General features: G+C 52.8%; 2 long non-coding RNA genes across 2 annotated transcripts; one reads left to right on the top strand and one right to left on the bottom strand.

Annotated features, from left to right (window-relative positions):
• Positions 1-6,660: 6,660 nt before the first annotated feature.
• On the bottom strand, positions 6,661-16,320 carry LOC123581639. Its single transcript, XR_006703887.1, has 3 exons — positions 14,359-16,320; positions 13,859-13,990; positions 6,661-7,224 (listed from the first exon to the last, which is right to left on the bottom strand). It is a non-coding gene; the product is annotated as an uncharacterized LOC123581639 (long non-coding RNA).
• Positions 16,124-16,617, top strand: LOC123581640. Its single transcript, XR_006703888.1, has 2 exons — positions 16,124-16,238; positions 16,449-16,617. It is a non-coding gene; the product is annotated as an uncharacterized LOC123581640 (long non-coding RNA).
• The last annotated feature ends 1,851 nt before the right edge of the window (positions 16,618-18,468 follow it).

Below are 18,468 nucleotides of genomic sequence, written 5' to 3'. Positions count from 1 at the left end.
TACCGTTTAACCCAGGGCCTTGGAAGTCACTCTTTCTGGTGCCCGTAGATCATGGTGAGACCGCCAACGTTCTATAACAATTGTGTGTTGTGTTTTTGCTTATGAAATCCTTCATACCTACCCTCAACCAGTTCATAGATGGGGGACCACACTGTATACTTGCCCGGGACAGCGGGCGGCCTTCACACCTGCTTACGCCGTGGCCCTGGGCTGCTAATGGTACCCCCTGTAGCTCTCACTAATGTCCTGCTTTAGAGACTCTATTATGTATGTGGTCATCCTAGTCCCGACACCATCACTGGGACATCAGGAGCTTGGGTTTCTTGGGGGGACAAGGGAGTGCATGTGTTAGGCCTGTTTGTCCCCACTGTGGTCTTGTTTGTGAGCTCTGGGGAGAAGAGAAAGCCCAGGCCCCACTCAGCTCCTGCTTTCTCAGCATGGCACGTGCTAGTGAGCGTAGACATTGCAAATTTCCCCTTTGCCTACGCACTGGGCAAAGATGGAAGAAAAAAGGGAGCTATGTACCCGAACTTCTCAGAAAGCCTCCAACAATTAGGGAGGACCTGCCTGGAGGAACACCCCAGCCCCTGGCAGCCTGGAGATGCAGAAACAGGGGCAGGTGGGGGCGGGGAAGGCCCTGCTCCCGGCTCTGCTCTGTGAGGGTCTCTACCAGAGGCCAGGGCTCCAGACCCTGCTCCCGCCCTCCGGCAGACATCTGCTGAGGCCGCTGAGGGGCTCCAGACCTCTGCTGCTCAACTGTAACTTGAAAAACAGCACAGAGGGACCTTTCAGGGATCTTTTTTGCCAAGACCATTTTGTGAGTCCGTGAACATAACAATTAAATGTCCAGGCCTGATAAGACAACCACCACCACCTCAAGAACTGGGGCCTTGGACTTTCACCTGGCGCTTCTAGCTGCTTTCCTTCCCCCAGCCAGATCCTTGTTAACACCGTCTCCTAATCCAACCCGGGGTGCCTGGCTGGAAGTCCCAGTGGGCCTGGCCCCCGTGGGCCCTCAGCTGGAAACACCGGTGGGCGCCCTGCTCCCTTTCTTCCAAGGTCTGGTCCAGCCTGGTCCCCAGCGGGTTTGTTGATACTTGGTTTTCAGCTATGGGTGACAAACTCTATTTCCTGCGCGTGGGCCCGCGGGACGCGGATGTCACCAGCCGGCGGCTTCCGCACGCCCATGTTCAAATCTGAGCACGCCGGGGAGGCTGGCAAAGGAGCAGCCATGTCTCTTCGTCACCGTTCTCTGCTCCAGCCCAGCGGTCCTCACTCTTGGCGAGCGTCAGAATCCCCTGGAGGGCTGGTCGGAACCGACCTCTGGGCCCGCTCCCCAGAACCGCCCCGTTTGAACACCTCCAGAACTGATCCGGCAGGCCTGCGGTGAGGCCCGAGAATTTGCAATCCTGCCAGGTGCCTAGTGATGCCGCCGTCATGGCCACACTGAGAGCGGCTGCCCCACTGCATGGAGACAACGGGTAGCTCTGGCCTCTGGACGCTGCCCCGTCTGCCCCCCGCAGGCGCTCTGCTAAGGAAGGGCGCTCCCGGAACACTCCCAGCCCAGCCCTCTCTGTGCGGGCGAGGCTTTTAGGTGGAAGGTCCACCTTGGGGGCCGGGAAAGATTTTAGAGCAAGTGGTATCTGAGGCTGAAGGACAAAAAAGCTCAGGCCATGAAAGGGGGCGATGAAGGGAATCCCTTGTAAGCAAACCCCCGCCCAGCGCCCATGAGGATGTGGTGTCCTGGGGGCAGCACACACAGCGTCGGTAGGAGCAGGTAGTAACAGCTGGGCTGGAAAGCGGATCAGGGCAGAACCGGCGGGGCCTTCGGGCCAGCCAGAGTCTGTACATGGTGCAGAAGGCTGGGGGGGCTGGGAGGGATCAGAGGGGCCGGGCTGACAGCTGGACTGAGGCCAGGACAGCAGTGACTTCCCAGAGGGAGCACTCCTCAGAGAGGTCGGCCCCGGGGATCCAGGGTTGAGACAGGGCGGGTGGTGCATAATTGGGGGGCGGGGGGAGGGGCGTGCTATAACAACATACCATACACTGAGTGGCTTAAAAGACAAACATTCATTCCTTGCAGTGCTGGAGGCTGGACGTCCAAGATCAAGGCACCGGCAGCTTCAGTGTCTGGTGAGAGCCCTCTGGCTGGTCTGCAGCACAAGGGGTGGGTGGAGCGAGCTCTCTGGACTCTCTTCTTATCAGGACACTAATCTCATCCTGGGGCAACAGCCTCAAGACCGCATCTAACCCTAATCACCTCCCAAAGACCCACCTCAAATACTATCGCTGGGCAGATTAGGGAGGGTTTCAACATCGGAATCTGGGAGGACACAAACATTGAGTCTTTCGCAGGAGAGGAGGGAGAAAACTCCGAGCTGGCACTTACTTCATTTCCAAAGGAAAACACTGTTACTTGAGAAAACTCATGACATCTACGAGAAGTCCTGCGCTGTCTTTCCCCATCCATCGATGATGCTGTTTCTGGTAAGTCACAGATCACCTCTGAATACGATTTTCTCTCCAGAGGCAAAAACTCACAGGAGGTGCTGTAAGTTAAAAATTAAACAACAAGGGGCACCTGGGTGGCTCAGTTGGTTGAGCGTCCGACTTCGGCTCAGGTCACGATCTCGCGGTCCGTGAGTTCGAGCCCCGCGTCAGGCTCTGGGCTGATGGCTCAGAGCCTGGAGCCTGCTTCCAATTCTGCGTCTCCCTCTCTCTCTGCCCCTCCCCCGTTCATGCTCTGTCTCTCTCTGTCTCAAAAATAAATAAATGTTAAAAATAAATAAATAAATAAATAACTTAATAAAAAAATTAAACAACAAAACGAAACTCAGACCGTGTGAGCGTCCTACCTTTTTAAAAAGCAATCGATGACTGGTTTTTCTCTTGATCTCTACAAGATGAAATAACATTTGGTATCACTCCCTGATGGTCAAAATCCACTCTTCAACCTTTCTTTTCACTTGGGATTCCTTGCTCAGCCACATATCTCCCAATACACACTTGGCCCTCATCATGTCCCTTTCCCTCTCATGTGGGGACAACTACAGCCACTGATCTCTTATTTTAAAATGAGAATCGCTGGGGCACCTGGGGGGCTTGGTCCATTAAGCGTCCGACTTTGGCTCAGGTCATGATCTCACAGTTCATGGGTTCGAGCCCCACATCGGGCTCTGTGCTGACGGCTCGGAGCCTGGAGCCTGCTTCGGATTCTGGGTCTCCCTCTCTCTCTGCCCCTCCCCCGTTCATGCTCTGTCTCCCTCTCTCAAAAATAAATAAACGTTAAAAAAATTTGTTTTAAATGAGAATCCCTGAACAGACTTGGACGCAGAGAATGTTCACGACAGCCACCTCTTCATGCGCATCTTCAAGGATTCGTCCGTGAGCATCGTGCCGCGCACATTGTATGTAGTGGGGACAGGGCGCGAACGACAAATGAGACCCAGCTCTCCCAGCACTTTTTAGAGAACATTCCAAGGGTGTGGGTGCTGTACGGAAAACCGAAACAGGTTGGCAGGAGAGAGAATGAGAGCGTGAAGGCCACCTTCCCCGTCTGCCTCAGTGTAGCCCCGGGCCCGACCCCGAATGTCCCATGCCACCCCTGAGCTCAGGTCAGGCGCCCCCCCCAACCCTCCCACCCCACGGGCAGACCTGTTGCTCTCCTTCCTTACTCCCACACCCTGCAAACATCCAGAATGCAGGCAAGACATTAAAACAAAAAAAACAAAAAACCCTTCCCCAGTCTTCAAGCTCCACTTTATGACCTAAAAAGCAAAATCTTTCTGAAGCACAACAAGCCACTTCAGCTGAAAAAAAAAAAAAAAACCCAGCAAACTTTAAAAGGCGAGGAATCCAGCGTAGTTCTGTGTCACGTGAGCCCAAATACCGAGAAACCATCCCGGGACGAGGAGGCCGGCCCAAACCAGCTGCTTCAAAGGGGCTGTTCTTTAACCGAAGGCTTAACACGGATGACCCCAGAAACGCCGAGGGGAAACAGGCAGCAAGCTCCCACCGGCTTCCCGAGAAGGAATGTCAGCAGGGCCCTGGTCACAGGGTCCACAGCATTAAAATCCCATTTGTAGAGACAGCCCCATGTCAGGGGCCGCGATGTCCTTTTTAGCCCTACTTTCCAGGCCGCTTGAAAAGATAAAGGAAAGAAGCGAAAGGTTCGCTACAGCTTAAAAATCTGGAATAACCTGTACCTTTCCTCTCATGTCAGCCCTTCTCCGGGGACACGGTGACACAGTGGCCCCCTGTCACTGCTTTTCGGCTCTCCGGGTGGCCTCTGAGCCGCGGCTCCCCGCTCGGGCCTCAGGGAAACGGGGCTTCTGTGCTGCACCCTCTGAATCCTTGAGCTACTGCTCCGGTCCGTGTGTGTGGGAAGACCTGGGCCTTGTTTTTTTTTTTCCCCTGGTGTGTTTGCTTTACCGTGATTTTGCTGAACAGGGTGGCTGCTTACCCTGTATTGGCCGTGCGGTAAACTAGCCCGGCTCCCCTAAAAAGTCAGGTCCATGGAGTCACGCCAAGTGCTCCCTCCGCCAGAAACCCATCAGTGCCACGGCCCGCCTTCCCGGAGCCGTGGAGGCACGGTCAGCAGGGCCGTGAGAGTCAGGCCGAGATCCCACAAACAGCTCTTACAGAGCAGCAAATACTGTCTCTATTAGGCACTCTGCCCGCAGAGAGTAGCAGTGAGAAGCACTGAAGACACTGGTGGGTACAAATGAGAGGAAAGAAAAACGAAAAGCAGAACGTCGTCACCATCCAAACACACAGATCACTTCGATTTGGACTTTTAAAAATTTGCCGTTTGATCTCTCTAGGGCTGTGTGGTTTACATTCAAAAGTGAAAGAACCACTTCGTTTTGATTAGAAATAATCGTGTTTTTCACCGGGACATGGGTGACCGTGGGAGATTATTTCCTATCGTGCCCTCCGTGTCCCCAGACATCAGAACCTTCCCTCCATGATCAAATGGCCGCTTCTAATCACCAAATGGTTCGAACAGTCGCCTGGGGATCATACCTAAGATGCAGGTCCTGGAGTCACATCTCCACCTCTGCTAAGAAGCAGGGGTCTGGGGAGTGTTTCTTAAGGTAAGACCCTGGGGTTGCCTAGGAATCTTGTGAAAAAACTTAAAGGCCTGGCCTTATTCCTCATCCCACTCCCAGATTCTTATAGAAGAGCTAGGGATGGGAGAGTCTACAAATACCATGTTTTCCAGAAGCTTCTAGATCATTCTAGTCAAGTTTTGGCTGGCAGTGCTTTCAAGAACAAAATGGCAAGGTCCCATCACTGCCTGCACGACACTCAATTCCTGAGCAGACTTGGAAATGTTGCCTGGGGGCTCTGTTACTCTCCTGTACTTGAGGATAATTTTTCTCATTATTTGACCGAAAGAAGCAGAGAAAGCATATCTATCACCCCCAGCTTTGCTCCCTGATCCCAACACTTAGTGGCTCTGTGACCTCAGAGTTGGTATTTATCCTCTCTGAGTCTCACCTTCTTACTCACATTAAAACGGAGTCAGTCCCTAAAGCTGGAGCTGCTTACATTAGGATGTAGTTAGAACTAGGCCAACACCTTGGTTTTGTTCCCTGATGATTCCTAAGTTCCTAAAGGAGTATCTGGAGCATAGTAGGTGCTCGGAAAACATGTATTGTACGGGCAGACGGACAGACGGATGCCTTTGAGCTCTATTTCCTCTGTGCTACCATTCACACTGGCTGCAGTTTCTGAGCTTGGAAAACCTGCCCTCTTTTCCAGCCTGAGGTCAGATCTGATGGCTCACATCCTTCTTTAAAACCAACCTGGTTGTTTTATTACTGACATGTTTTCATCAGATCTGTTTGCGTGTTCATTAACTCATGTAAACGTTAATAAAGGAATTATGAAAACACCTTCCTACATGTTTCCTCTTGCTTTCTTTCAAGTATAAATTAAATAAACACACAATATGCCGCCGATGGAACGATTCTCTCTACAGGGCTTCCAAATGACGGTTCTTCTCCCTGACAAGACACCCAAATCCCTGACTTGCACGTTTCCCTTTCTACCCCAGTCTGCTCTGCCTTCTGCAGAACTCAAGGGACCTCCGGTAAGACAAAGCCATCAAAGCCCCTCCCTGAGACATGGCTGCTGGCCATATCCGTTCCCACTCTGGGGCAGCCTGGGAACACAGTCAGGTGCGTAAAAGTGTTTGTGAATCCTAAGGGGATGTTCCGAAGTGGACATTTCCTCCTTTGCTTCACCTTCTCTCAAACATCCACCTCTTCATAAATACTCAGTGATGCCCAACACAGTGGTGGCGTTTGGATTCTCTTCATCTGACCCAAGTCCGAAATGCTGGTCTCTCCAGTTCCTGCATCTGCCACCCCCCTGCGTGCCCCCCCCCCCCCCCAAGGGAACAGCTCTGCGGCAGCCTGTGTGCCCACCGCAGGAAAGGCACCGGCTCTCTAAAGGTCATTGCGAAAGAGGCAGGCTGGTAGGCTCCAAACCAGTTTATTTTCTTCCTGGTCACACAACCAGACCAGGTCTCCCAGCCTCCCCGGAGTTAGGCGTGGCCAGCGTGGCCGTGCAACTGAGTTCCAACCCCCAGGTTCTCAGCCAGGGTGATTTTGTCTCCCCACCCCCCTCCCCCACCCCCCAGGGCCTCTGAGCAATGGTTGTCACAACTGGAGGAGGGAGCAGAGGCCAGGGAACGTCCCGCTCAGGACAGACTCTCATCAGCTGGAAAGCCTGAGAAACCCTCTCTAACCAACAGAATGTGAGTGCTCGACGTGTTGTGAGCTAGCTCCGGGCCTGAACCAGAAAAACCACCCAAGGGCTTCTCCACGCCCCCTCCCGTCCTCGGGCAGGAACCCAGACACCCTGGAAGCACAGGGCCAACGTGGTGGACCCGCGTGCATGGAAAGAGCCTGTGTCCCCGAGTCCTCACTTGGAGCAGAGTGGCCTGCCAGCCGCTAACACCCACCCTGGCCTGGGAGTGAGAAACGAACTTCCTGCGCGTGGAAGCGATTCCACATCTCAGGGCTCGTTTGTTGTAGCCGCTGGCATTGCCTGAACTCACTCAATCACTGACACGTTTCCACGATTTCTTCCATACGGTCTCCAACGGTGTGGTGCTGTGCTCCAGTCAGCCCTAGATCAGTGGATGTTCCCTGGGGCATTTCTGGAGGAGCAAGTCTCTTCACGTGGGAGAGGGGCCTCGGGGGGTGCATTTCCCTGGAAATAAATTACTTTTTTAATTTTTTTAAACATTTATTTATTTTTGAGAGAGAGAGAAAGGCAGAGCATGAGCAGGGGAGGGGGAGAGAGAGAGATAAACACAGACACAGAATCCGAAGCAGGGTCCAGGCTACGAGCTGTCAGCACAGAGCCCAACACAGGGCTTGAACCCATGAACCCTGAGATCACGACCTGAGCCAAAGTCAGACGCTTAACCAACTGAGCCACCCAGGCGTCCCTGGAAATCACTTTATAATTGACACCACGAGCTAGCATGTGCAGAGAGGTGGGGTGCCTGTGGACCCATGCGAGTCTATGAGGGACTCCTGAAGTTGGGACTGCTAAATAAGATCTCTAGGGCACCTGGGTGACTCACTGGGTTAAGCGTCTGACTCTGGATTTTGGCTCAGGTCACGATCTCATGGTTCATGAGAGCCCACGTCGGACTCCACATTAACAGCAAGGATCCTGCTTGTGATTCTCTCTCCTTCCCTCTCTCTGCCTCTCCCCCTCTCGTTCTCCCTCTCTCTCTCTCTCTAATAAATAAGTAAACAATAAAAAATAATAATAAATAAATAAGCCCTCTAATGGTCACACACCACATTTTGCAAGCGTAGTTAAAAATGTTTTTTCTCGGTCAGTTAGCTTGACGGGTCAAAACTTCATAAAAAATAAATGCAAATCCCAATTTTTTTTTTTTTAACAAATTCCTTAGCTCTGTCATGAGGTGTGGTTGCTGCTGTCATAGTGATCATTCATGAAATACAAGGATGTATACTAAAAAAGTACCATCATTTATGTGAAATTTCAATTTAAATGGACGCCCTGTACTTTCCCTCGCAACCTTGTTCACCGAGCACTTACGTTCTTTCAGGTATTGAGTGGGGCATGTGTTGAATGTCCAAAATATCATTTGGAGGGAGGTGGCATTCAGTCACATTTTCAAGCGGGGAAATGGATCAGGAGGGCCAGGCGTTTTCCCACCACATGCGGTGGCCACGGAGGCAGGGGCTTCCTGCTCAGAACACTGCTACACGGGGTGAGCTCAGGGACTTTCTGCCTTCGGTATCGTTCCTTCAGTCCCCACAGACAGCATGACCTTCTTCCCCCCACGCCCCCCAAGGGCAATCACCAGAGCAGAGAATCCCATAAGAGAGCTTGAAGACACTGTGAGGATCGTAGTTAGGAATATTTTATTTCAGGGGCGCCTGGGTGGCTCAGTCGGTTGAGCGTCTGACTTCAGCTCAGGTCATGATCTCGCAGTCCGTGAGTTCGAGCCCCGCGTCGGGCTCTGTGCTGACAGCTCAGAGCCTGGAGCCTGCTTCGGATTCTGTGTCTCCCTCGCTCTCTGCCCCTCCCCCACTCACACTCTGTCTCTGTCTCTCAAAAATAAACATTTAAAAATTTTTTTTTAAAAAAGGATATTTTATTTCAAAATGTCATGTTTCAAACTATCATAAAACATCCATGGTAAATGTTTTCTTTTTTAAAGCAAGCATTTCTCCCAGAGATAATTACATGGACTTGACACCTTTTCAGAAAGCCTCGGGAAGGAACTCAGCACAAAGATTAGACACTTAAGTTAGACGGGTGTGGGTCGAGATACTAGACCCCCACCTCTTGGCTGTGTGGACGCACAGGTCACGTGGCAGTGTCCTGGTGTGTAAGCAGGGAAAGCCAGGGGGCCCCACCTCTGAGGGTCCTACGTGGGTTCAGCAAGATCGGGCCATACAAGCACTTAGCCCACAGAGAAGAGCGCCCCAGGACGCAGACCAGGATGTGCGGTCGAGGCCCTCGGTGGGAGTTCCAACCCGGCAATTCCCAGGCCCTGCGCTGCCAGCCAGGCCCCCCACACCCCACCCCCACCCCGGCATCCGCGGGGGTGAACCGGCACCACCAGCCCTGTCAGCAGCGGCGGCCCCACCCGCGACACCCAGGCTTGCTCCCCGTCGAGGCCCCTCACCTGCTCTTCCTCCGCAGGCCCTCCCTGGGCCTCCCTGGTGCGACGGCGATGGGAAAAGCGCCCTGAGCTTCAACCCTGACTCCCAGGTGAGCCCTGGGCCACGCGGCTATGGGCTCCCGTCTGCACTCGGTCACTTCGTCCGCAAAATGGGAATGAGGCCACCTGCCCTAGCGGTCAGTGTGAGAGCCAGAGGGCAACGTTGCCAAGTCGGCTGTGTCATCCAGGTGCAAGGTGCTGCTCAGAAAAGATGCCGTTTTAGAGGTGGCCGCATGAGCATTTGTGCTGGCTGGCTCTTTCCACGGCCTTGGCTGCCACGTTGGTTCCCTGAGTCTCAGGCTTTGCTGGGCAGGGACCACCCAGACTCCTGTGAAAACGCAGGTTCTAATTCGTAGGTCTGGGCTGCAGCCTGAGACTCTGCATGTTGGTTTTTTGGGTTTTTTTTTTTTTTTAATGTTTATTTATTTTTGAGACAGAAAGAGAGAGTGTGTGCACATGGGTAGAGAGAGCGGGGGAGACACGGAATCCAAAGCAGGCTCCAGGCTCTGAGCTGTCAGCACAGAGCCCCACGCGGGGCTCGATCCCACAAACCGTGAGGTCATGACCTGAGCTGAAATCCAGCACATAACTGACTGAGCCGCCCAGGCGCCCCCAGACTGCATTTCTCAGTATGCCCATGCTGGGGCTCCCAGAGCACATTTGGAGGGGTACAGTTCAGAGCTGAAATGCTCCTGTCCAGTCTGCTGTCGGATTTAAACCCCAGCACACTGGTGGAGCAGCCCCGGCCTCCCAGGAGCTCACCTGAGGGCACACTGCAGGCAGCTGTACAGACACTCGGGGAGCATAAAGAAATTAGCCACCCCCTCAGGGCCAAGGGCTCAGGCTCAGGGAGGGGTGAGTGATAGGAGCCCTCAGAGCCCTCAGCTCCCCCTCAGCCTCCCTGTGGGTGCTCCCCTAACACACACACACACACACACACACACACAGCAGCAGCAGCAGCAGCAGCCGCTGGAAGAATCTAAACATTGTACTCTGAGCGAGCATTTTACTCTTCTGCATCTCCACAGTGGCTCCTCCCTGGGAATATGGGCTCCTGACTTCAAAGCAGGACTTAATGAATTGTAATTGCATCGACCCACTCCTGACTCCTTTCTCAGGATCAAAAATGGCCACACTGGGATAGCGTCACAGGGGAGGACGGAAGCCTTTGGGCAGCCGCCAACAGCGACTGCCTGCGGGGCTCCCAGCCCCCTTCTTGGTACAGGCTTCTGAGTCTTGGTGCCAGTGGTGTCTTCGGAAGGGTAAACAGTATCCCAGGGGTCCCTGGAGGTTAAATCAACAAGGCAGTGGGACAAAGAGGCTGGTCCTAACTGGGAAGCATGATCCCTCCACACTCAGCATCTTCATGTGGTGTGAAGAAAAAAATGTCAAAATCTTGAAATCTTGGTGATGAGCAGTGATACTTCTGAGAGTCTTCTATAACACGGTTTCTGGAATGTCTGGAGCCGCCAGATTCTTACGCCCTCAGTAGGGATGCTGTGGTTCACTTCCAGCCACCCTCCCCGCCCGCTCAGCTCTCCCCGCCTCTCCGGGGCTCTAGAGTCAGGCCACTTATCCTACTCAGTCTGGGACCAAAATACATAGTTAGCACATGTGATTATAAAGTCTATACCTGAGGGGGGAGTTGGGAGGGATTCTGATCAGTTAAAAAAAAAGACTCACACTACATTCCTGACTGTATACTGAACACTGCATTTCAGGGCGCCCGGGTGGCTCAGTCGGTTGGGCGTCCGACTTCGGCTCAGGTCATTATCTTGGGAGTTTGTAGGTTCGAGCCCCACGTCAGGCTATGTGCTGACAGCTCGGATTCTGTGTGTCTCTCTCTCTGCCCCTCCCCTGTTCGTGCTCCGTCTCTCTCTCTTTCTCTCTCAAAAATAAACAAACATTAAAAAAACAAAGACACCATGCATTTCCTTTAAAATTAAGATACTTTTGGGGTGCCCGGGTGGCTCAGTTGGTTGGGCGTCCGACCTCAGCTCAGGTCATGATCTCACGGTCTGTGGGTTCAAGCCCCGCGTTGGGCTCTGTGCCAACAGCTCAGAGCCTGGAGCCTGTTTCCGGTCCTGTGTCTCCCTCTCTCTCTGCCCCTCTCCCACTCTCACTTTGTCCCTGTCTCTCAAAAATAAATAAATATATAAAAAAAAATTTTTTTAGTAAAATAAAATAAAATAAAATTAGGATACTTTTGTTGGGTGTGGGCCTATTTTATTTTATGCACTATAAATAATTTGTTGTTAAAAACTTTCAGGGCCGGGGGGAATGTCCAGTTATAAGCAATTACAATTATAATGCATATGCAAAATTATATTTAGAAACTCTGATCCCCGCCCCCGCCCCCACCCTGACTGGCCCAATTTCTCTTTTGGTAGCGATTTAGTTTTCAATGTATTAAACTACTCCAAAATTTAGTGGCTTCAGGTGACAACTTCTCTCATAATCTGCTTGGGCTCCAGTGAGCAATCTCACTCGGGGTTTCCAGCATGGGTGCAGTTAGTTAATGGTTGGGGTAGGGTCATCTCAAGGCCTTTCTGAGCCATCCAAAAAGTCTTTCAATGAGCAATTATGAACATGATCCCAAAAAGTTGGGGGGGGGGGAGAGAAAAAGAAAATCTCAGCAAAGAAATACAAGACGTAGGGGCACCTGGGTGGCTCAGTCGGTTGATTGATTCTTGTTGTGACTCAAATGGTGATCTTGCTGTCATGGGATCGGGCCCCACAATGGGCTCCACATTGAGCACAGCCTGCTTGGGATTCTCTCTCTCCCTCTTTCTCTGCCCTTCCCCTGCTCACACACATGCACATTCTCCTTCTCTCTCTCAAACTAAATAAACTGAAAAAAAGAGAAAGAAATAGAAGATAGAAAGAAGAACCAAATGGACACTCTAGAGCTGAAAAATACAACAGCCAAAGCAAAAACTCACTGAATGAGCAATAGAGAGAACAGAAAAAAGAATCAATCCATTTGAAAATAAAACAGTAGAAACTACCCGATCAGAACAACAGAGAGAAAGTAGACAAAAAACAAAAACAAAAACAAAAACAAAAACAAAAACAAACGGTACAGTCTTACAGACCCCGGAGGGACTATAACAGAAGACCTAACATTTATGTCATCAGGATCTCAGGAAACTGGGGCTGAAAAAAATATCGGAAGAAATAATGGCTAAAATGTTTCCAAATTTGGCAGAAGATTTAAACTTACAGATTCAAGAAACTGAGAGAACCCCAAACTGGAAAACCACAAGGAAATCCAAGCCAAGATACATCATAAGCACACTTCTGGAAACTAAGGACAAAGGAAACAGAGACAAATACCGCCTTATTTACAGAAGAAAAAGCAAGCTGAACAACAGCGGATTTCTCATCAGAAACCCTAACAGCCAGAAAGAAGTAGCACTTGGCCAATGCTGAAAAACAAGAACTATCCACCCAGAAGTTTAGATACAACCAAAATATCCTCCAGGAACCAAAGGGCAAGCAAGACCTCTCAGATGCAGGAAATCTAAGAGCCCTTGTCACCAACAGACTTACCCTGAAAAAAATGTCTACAGGACATTCTTGAAACGGAAAAGAACTGATGAGAGAAAGAATATTGGAACATCAAGAAGGAGGAAAGAACAAAGTAAACAAGTAAAAACGTGGGTAAATGTAACAGACTTTCTTGTCCTCTGGAGTTTTCTGAAAACAAATGTGGTGGTCCTCAAGATGTCCAAGATGGCTCACTCTTGCCTAGTAGGCAAACTTCACTAACCATGGGGTTGACTTGAGAGGCTGTTGTTTACCAGAAGCTTCTCAGAATGCACTACATACAGTAAGGTTTGAAAAGTCCTCAGGACAATGGAACACTACGTGGCAATGAGAAAGAATGAAATCTGGCCCTTTGTAGCACTGTGGATGGAACTGGAGAATGTTATGCTAAGTGAAATAAGTCCTACAGAGAAAGCTAGATACCATATGTTTTCACTCTTATGTGGATCCTGAGAAACTTAACAGAAGACCAAGGGGGAGGGGAAGGAAAAAAAAAAGGTTAGAGAGGGAGGGAGGCAAAACATAAGAGACTCTTAAAAACTGAGAACTGGGGCACCTGGGTGGCTCAATCGGTTAAGCATCCGACTTCGGCTCAGGTCACGATCTCGCGGTCCGTGAGTTCGAGCCCCGCGTCGGGCTCTGGGCTGATGGCTCAGAGCCTGGAGCCTGCTTCCGATTCTGTGTCTTCCTCTCTCTCTGCCCCTCCCCCGTTCATGCTCTGTCTCTCTCTGTCCCAAAAATAAATAAACGTTAAAAAAAAAATTAAAAAAAAAACAAAACTGAGAACTGAGGGTTGATGGGGGGTGGGAGGGAGGGGAAAGTGGGTGATGGGTATTGAGGAGGGCACCTGTTGGCATGAGCACTGGGTGTTGAATTTGACAATAAATTTCATATTAAAAAAAAAGAAAAAAAAAAAGAAAAGTCCTCATCAGTTGTTAATAAAGGGTCGAGCTCGGTCTCTCAGAGTAAATTTCTCAGAAAGGCCTGAGAACAAAGTGTTTTTTTACAATTTCCTAGCGGTGGGCACCTGATCTTCCAGGACTGTGACAAAATTCAAGGTAAAAAAAGTAATCAATATCCCACCTGGGGTCAAGCTCACACACCTCTGCCTTGTCACAGGGTGATGTCCTGGGAGTGTGGGCCCACGTCGGTCATTCATCTGTGCCTCGGTTTCTTCCTCTGTAAAACGGACATCTGCCTTTCCTAACTCACAGGCTGGAGATAAAGAGCAAAATAGGTGAGCTGGGCTAGTAAAGGATTAGCTATTTTTCCCCAATGTGAATGTTTAACCTCCCCTCAAAGAGGGCCATTGTGTGGTCCTTTTTTCTCTGAAATGGAATGTCTCTGTGTTCTTCAGCCTCGGAGAAAAGCAGGCATGGTTACATAAAATGTAGGACTGAATTCACCCTCCTTCCAGGGTCCGGAGAACAGCCAACTCCAGCCCTGAAACGGCTGAGGCCCCTGGCGCCTGGGTCAGTGGTGCTGGGAACATGGGTGGACCCCCAAGAGCTGATGAGGAGGGCCCAGGGGTTGCTCCTCCGGAGTCTGCAGGTCCCCGCCCCCCTGGGGTCCCCAGCACTCACCTCCCAGAGGATGTAGCCCTAAGTCCTGTGGCCTCCCCGCAGCCAGTGGCAGTGTTGGGGGGCTTGCAAACCCTTTGCTAGAGGTCAGTCCAACCAAAAGGAGGAGGTCTGTAAATGGACCTGCGGGGTGGGGTGTCGGAAGCAGAATCTGGGAGTGAAAGCCACAAGGACTTGGGTAGGTAGGGAAGAGAAGGGTGAGCTATTTTACAAACACAAGTCTCTCCACCAGCAACCCGAGAGGGCAGTGACCAGAATCACCCGAGCTGGCGCCTTCTGGATGCCACCAGGGCCTCAGGCGATGGACAGCACTGGCCTCCCGGGTCGCGAAGGGCCTGCGCCTGGCCCCCGCCCCGGCCCCCGGCGGCGGCGGCGGCGGCGGCGGCGGCGGCGGCGGTGGGCCGGGACCTCCGGGCGCAGCGGGGAGGCGGCGGGAGGGGGACGCGCACGTGGTGCGGGGTGGACGGGTTCCTCCCCACTGAAGTCATGGACTTGGCGCGCAAACGTGGCTTCGGCCAACAAGGGGGTGGGGTGGGGGTAGGGAGCGCACAATGTGTTTCTTGTTAGGGACCCGCAAGCCGGGGCTCGGGTGTTGCTTTTGGTGCCGTATTATAATATTAAGATGTTGCTTGATTCCGGACAAGCCCGCCCTTGTCGCTGGCTGGAGAGGGCCGCTGCGGGTTCCCACGGACGCCGCTGCGCTCGGGCGCGCGGAGGAGGCGCGGCGGCCGGGGATCCCCGCGGTGACCCGGCCTCCCCGCGGGGGCCGGGCCCCGCGACGCGCGCCTCGGGGTGACGCAGACTCGGCGACGCCAGCCCCGCGCCCGCCAGCTCGCGGGCAGCCCGGGATTGTTTTCTAAGACCTTATCTCTTGCTCAAGTTAATTTTCTTTTTTAATTTGGTGACCGGAACAAAAAGCCACAGGACAGTCCTTTGTGAACGCCAAACGCAGCCACACATCGGGGTACTTCACAGCATCTGTAACTAAATATTTGCTGTGCTGGTAGCTAAATAGGTCCCTCCGCCAAATTTCCCAAACTCTTTTTTTTTTTTAAACGGAGCTGAAAGGTGATCTCCCTACAAGGAGATCAGACGGTGGAAAGCAATTGGATTTAGTACGGCGTTTTTCCTGGTGCTCTTGGGCTCTCTGGGCAAACAGGCCCGCGCGCCGGGTCCTAGAAGGAATTATTAGGGCCGGAATCGCGGCGGGCGGGGATGACTGTTAAAGCCATCGTGGTAGCCGAAGCGCTTTGTTAATGCAATTCATTAGCTGTGAGCGACAAGAAGGAGAAGAGGCTAGGCGAGTCTTCAAAAATACCCAAAGAGAGAAAAATAAACATCCTCTTGTTTGCTTTTTGTGGCTTTACTCCTTTTCCTCCCCTCCCGTGGCCCCCCTCCCGTAAGGCTGTCTTAAACCCAAATTCGGTTATCTGGTTTCAGGGTAAGGGCTCCCTCTTGCCAAGGTATTAAATAAACAAGTAAAGCAAAAACTTGAATCCTTATGTAATCCAAATGCTGTTTCCTCGAAAACCACCACAAACTCTGCTAAACCAGATAACACGTTGGGAACAGTCGTGCCCCCACCCCAGCCCGTTTCAGGGCCAGCAGAGGACATCCTTGCCCAGGAGCTCCTCTCCAGGACAGACGATAAATAATTGCTACTAACACTGAACTGCAGATGAGCCCCCTTGAGGGATCCGGATGCCGTAAACTGTCCCGGAATGTTGGCATCTGGCTCTTAAAATGGAACTTTCCCTAGAGATAAAGCCGGGACCGAGCAGGCGTCTGCGTCCGCGGGCTGGCTTGGAAGTTTCTGGCCTCTAGATGCTCCCAGTTGAAAACGCAGCTTTGGAAAGAGGCTCAGTCGGCCCCGCTTTGTAGTGGTAATGAGGGCGCAGACGCGGGTCTGCTGGCGCGCGCGGCTTGGAGCCGCGGACCCCGGGGCGGAGGGTTGGGGGGTGCTGTTCTGGAAAAATCTGACGGCTCCTAGCGCAGCCTCCAAGCGTTCTGAGGAGGAAAGCAGGCGCGGCGGGGGGCGGGGGGGGGGGGGAGACAGCGGGGGCGGGGAGGGGGTCATTCCAAGGTATTTTTAGGAGTCCAGCATCAAAGTCATCCCCGCGAAGATCCAAAGGAATAAATAAATCTCGTCGTCCGCTGAGACCGTCACCTTCTCCCCATCCGCTCCTCCCTCGCGCCAGCCCCACCCCGAACGCCTCGGTTGCAAAAACAAATAAAATAAAGCAAAACCTCTTGCTTTGGCAACCTCTAAGCCACGCTATGCCTCTTTCGGCAAAAGGAAGATTTCTTTCTTCTCCCTCTCCCGGCTTTTTTTTTTTTTTTTTTTTCCTTCTTCTTCTCCCCCGACTCCCACCCCCGCCCCCGCCCCTTCCTGTTCTCCTCGGTCCCCTCGCCTTCCCCCAAATCGCTCGAAACTTAAGACGTGCGGCGGCTGCAGGTGCGCGCGGGCCGGGCGGCCCGGCCGGGGCGAGCCTGGGACGGCCGGGCCTCGCAGGCATTGATCAGCTGGGCGCGCGCGCTGAGTGACGGCGCGGTTGCCATGGCAGCCGCCTGAGCGGCGCCGCGAGGACAAGGCTGCAGGGCGGCGTGAATGGGCGGCGTCACGCGCCTGGCGCCAGAGAGTCTGCTCCGGGGCTCCGGCTCCGGCCCCGCCGCGGCCTGGCCCGCGCGCCGCCGCCGCCGCCGCCGCCGCCGCCAATTCATCACCTGTCAGGGATCACTCGGGGGGTCACGGGCGGAATGGACACAGCTGTGAGAACAAAACCAGGGGGAAGAAAGGCGAGCGCTCCCAATTGCGCCAGATGTGCAGGGAGGGCCTTGCCCCCCCCCCTCCGCCCCCCGCAGGCTCCTCCCGCCCCCCGTTGCATCACGCGGGGATTGCAAAGGCGGCCCCGAGGCCCGGCGCGCCCGGCCCGGAGCTGCTTCCGATTACGGCGAGGGGCTGGACACGCTGGGAGCCGCCGGCCGGGCCGGGATGGAGACTGAGTGAGTGAGCCCTGGAGCCCGGTTAGGGGAGCCTCCAGGGTAGGCGTGTGGCTTTAAGTGGGGGGCGTCCCAGCGAGTGAGCCGAGGGGACGGTGTCTCCACCCCCACCGGAAGCCCTTCACACCTTCCCACCACCCACGGATCGAGCAAGTCCAGGGCCCTTTCTGCAGCTGGGACCATTTGAACTTCAGAGGCCTCCCGTGCAAACCCACAGAGACACCAATTGACAGATTTTTTCAGTGCCTTGTAACCCACCCCGAAAATGCTCCCACACCCCTTTCCCCACGGAAACATCATTTTAAAGGTAATTTCGCATTGGGCTTGCTGAGACCGACGTACGAGGAACTCGGGCCTTTTTTTTTTTTTTTTTTTAAATCATTAACTTCTTCAGCCTCGTAATCCCCTTAAAATGATCTTTAAATGGACGTGGAACCGGGTGGCGTGCCGGTCGAATTCAACACGATCGGGCCGACTGGACGCTGCCATGGCAGCCGAAGAAAGAAACCACAAAACTTTCACCATATTTAGCAGTTTTACTACATCAGGGTACAGAAATGATCATGGGAGAAGACACTGCCTTAATCAACTCGGCGAGTGTGTAAAGTAATACCGTACAACGCTCATTACGAACCAGCCCAGAGCCTGGCTGTTGGGATAATGAGGCTGGCACGGATGTTAACATACGGTGTCCTTGGAAAAAGCTAGGAATGCGTCAGTATCACAGAGCCGCAATGTCCAAGAATCACAAGTAATAATTTGAGAATCCCAAAGATGTTTGTTTACATTGGCTATTATTGTAAAATAGTCAAAGTATAACATCATGAACCAAAATAGTGTCAAAACAAAATCTGTTCCACTGTGGCACGTATGTGACAGAAACACAGGCACACAAAGTACATCAAAAGGCTCGCACCGTGGGGGGGCTCGGCATTAAATCATTTCCAGACTTAATACCGGAGGAGAGGTGGTTAAGCGAACGAACGCTGTCCGGAACACAGTCGTAGGCAGCTCTCCGGGGCCAGGCCCTCAGCAGATTTCTCGGCGGGTTCGGGAAAGCGTCCACCTCCATGCTCCAAAGTAAAGTGACTTGGTTTTCTGAAAGCGACACCC

This window comes from Leopardus geoffroyi, chromosome A3 (assembly GCF_018350155.1).
Source record: "Leopardus geoffroyi isolate Oge1 chromosome A3, O.geoffroyi_Oge1_pat1.0, whole genome shotgun sequence".
In the NCBI taxonomy this organism is placed as follows: domain Eukaryota; kingdom Metazoa; phylum Chordata; class Mammalia; order Carnivora; family Felidae; genus Leopardus; species Leopardus geoffroyi.
The sequence above is the reverse complement of the archived record's forward strand: the minus strand, read 5'-3'. Positions and strand labels throughout refer to the sequence as shown.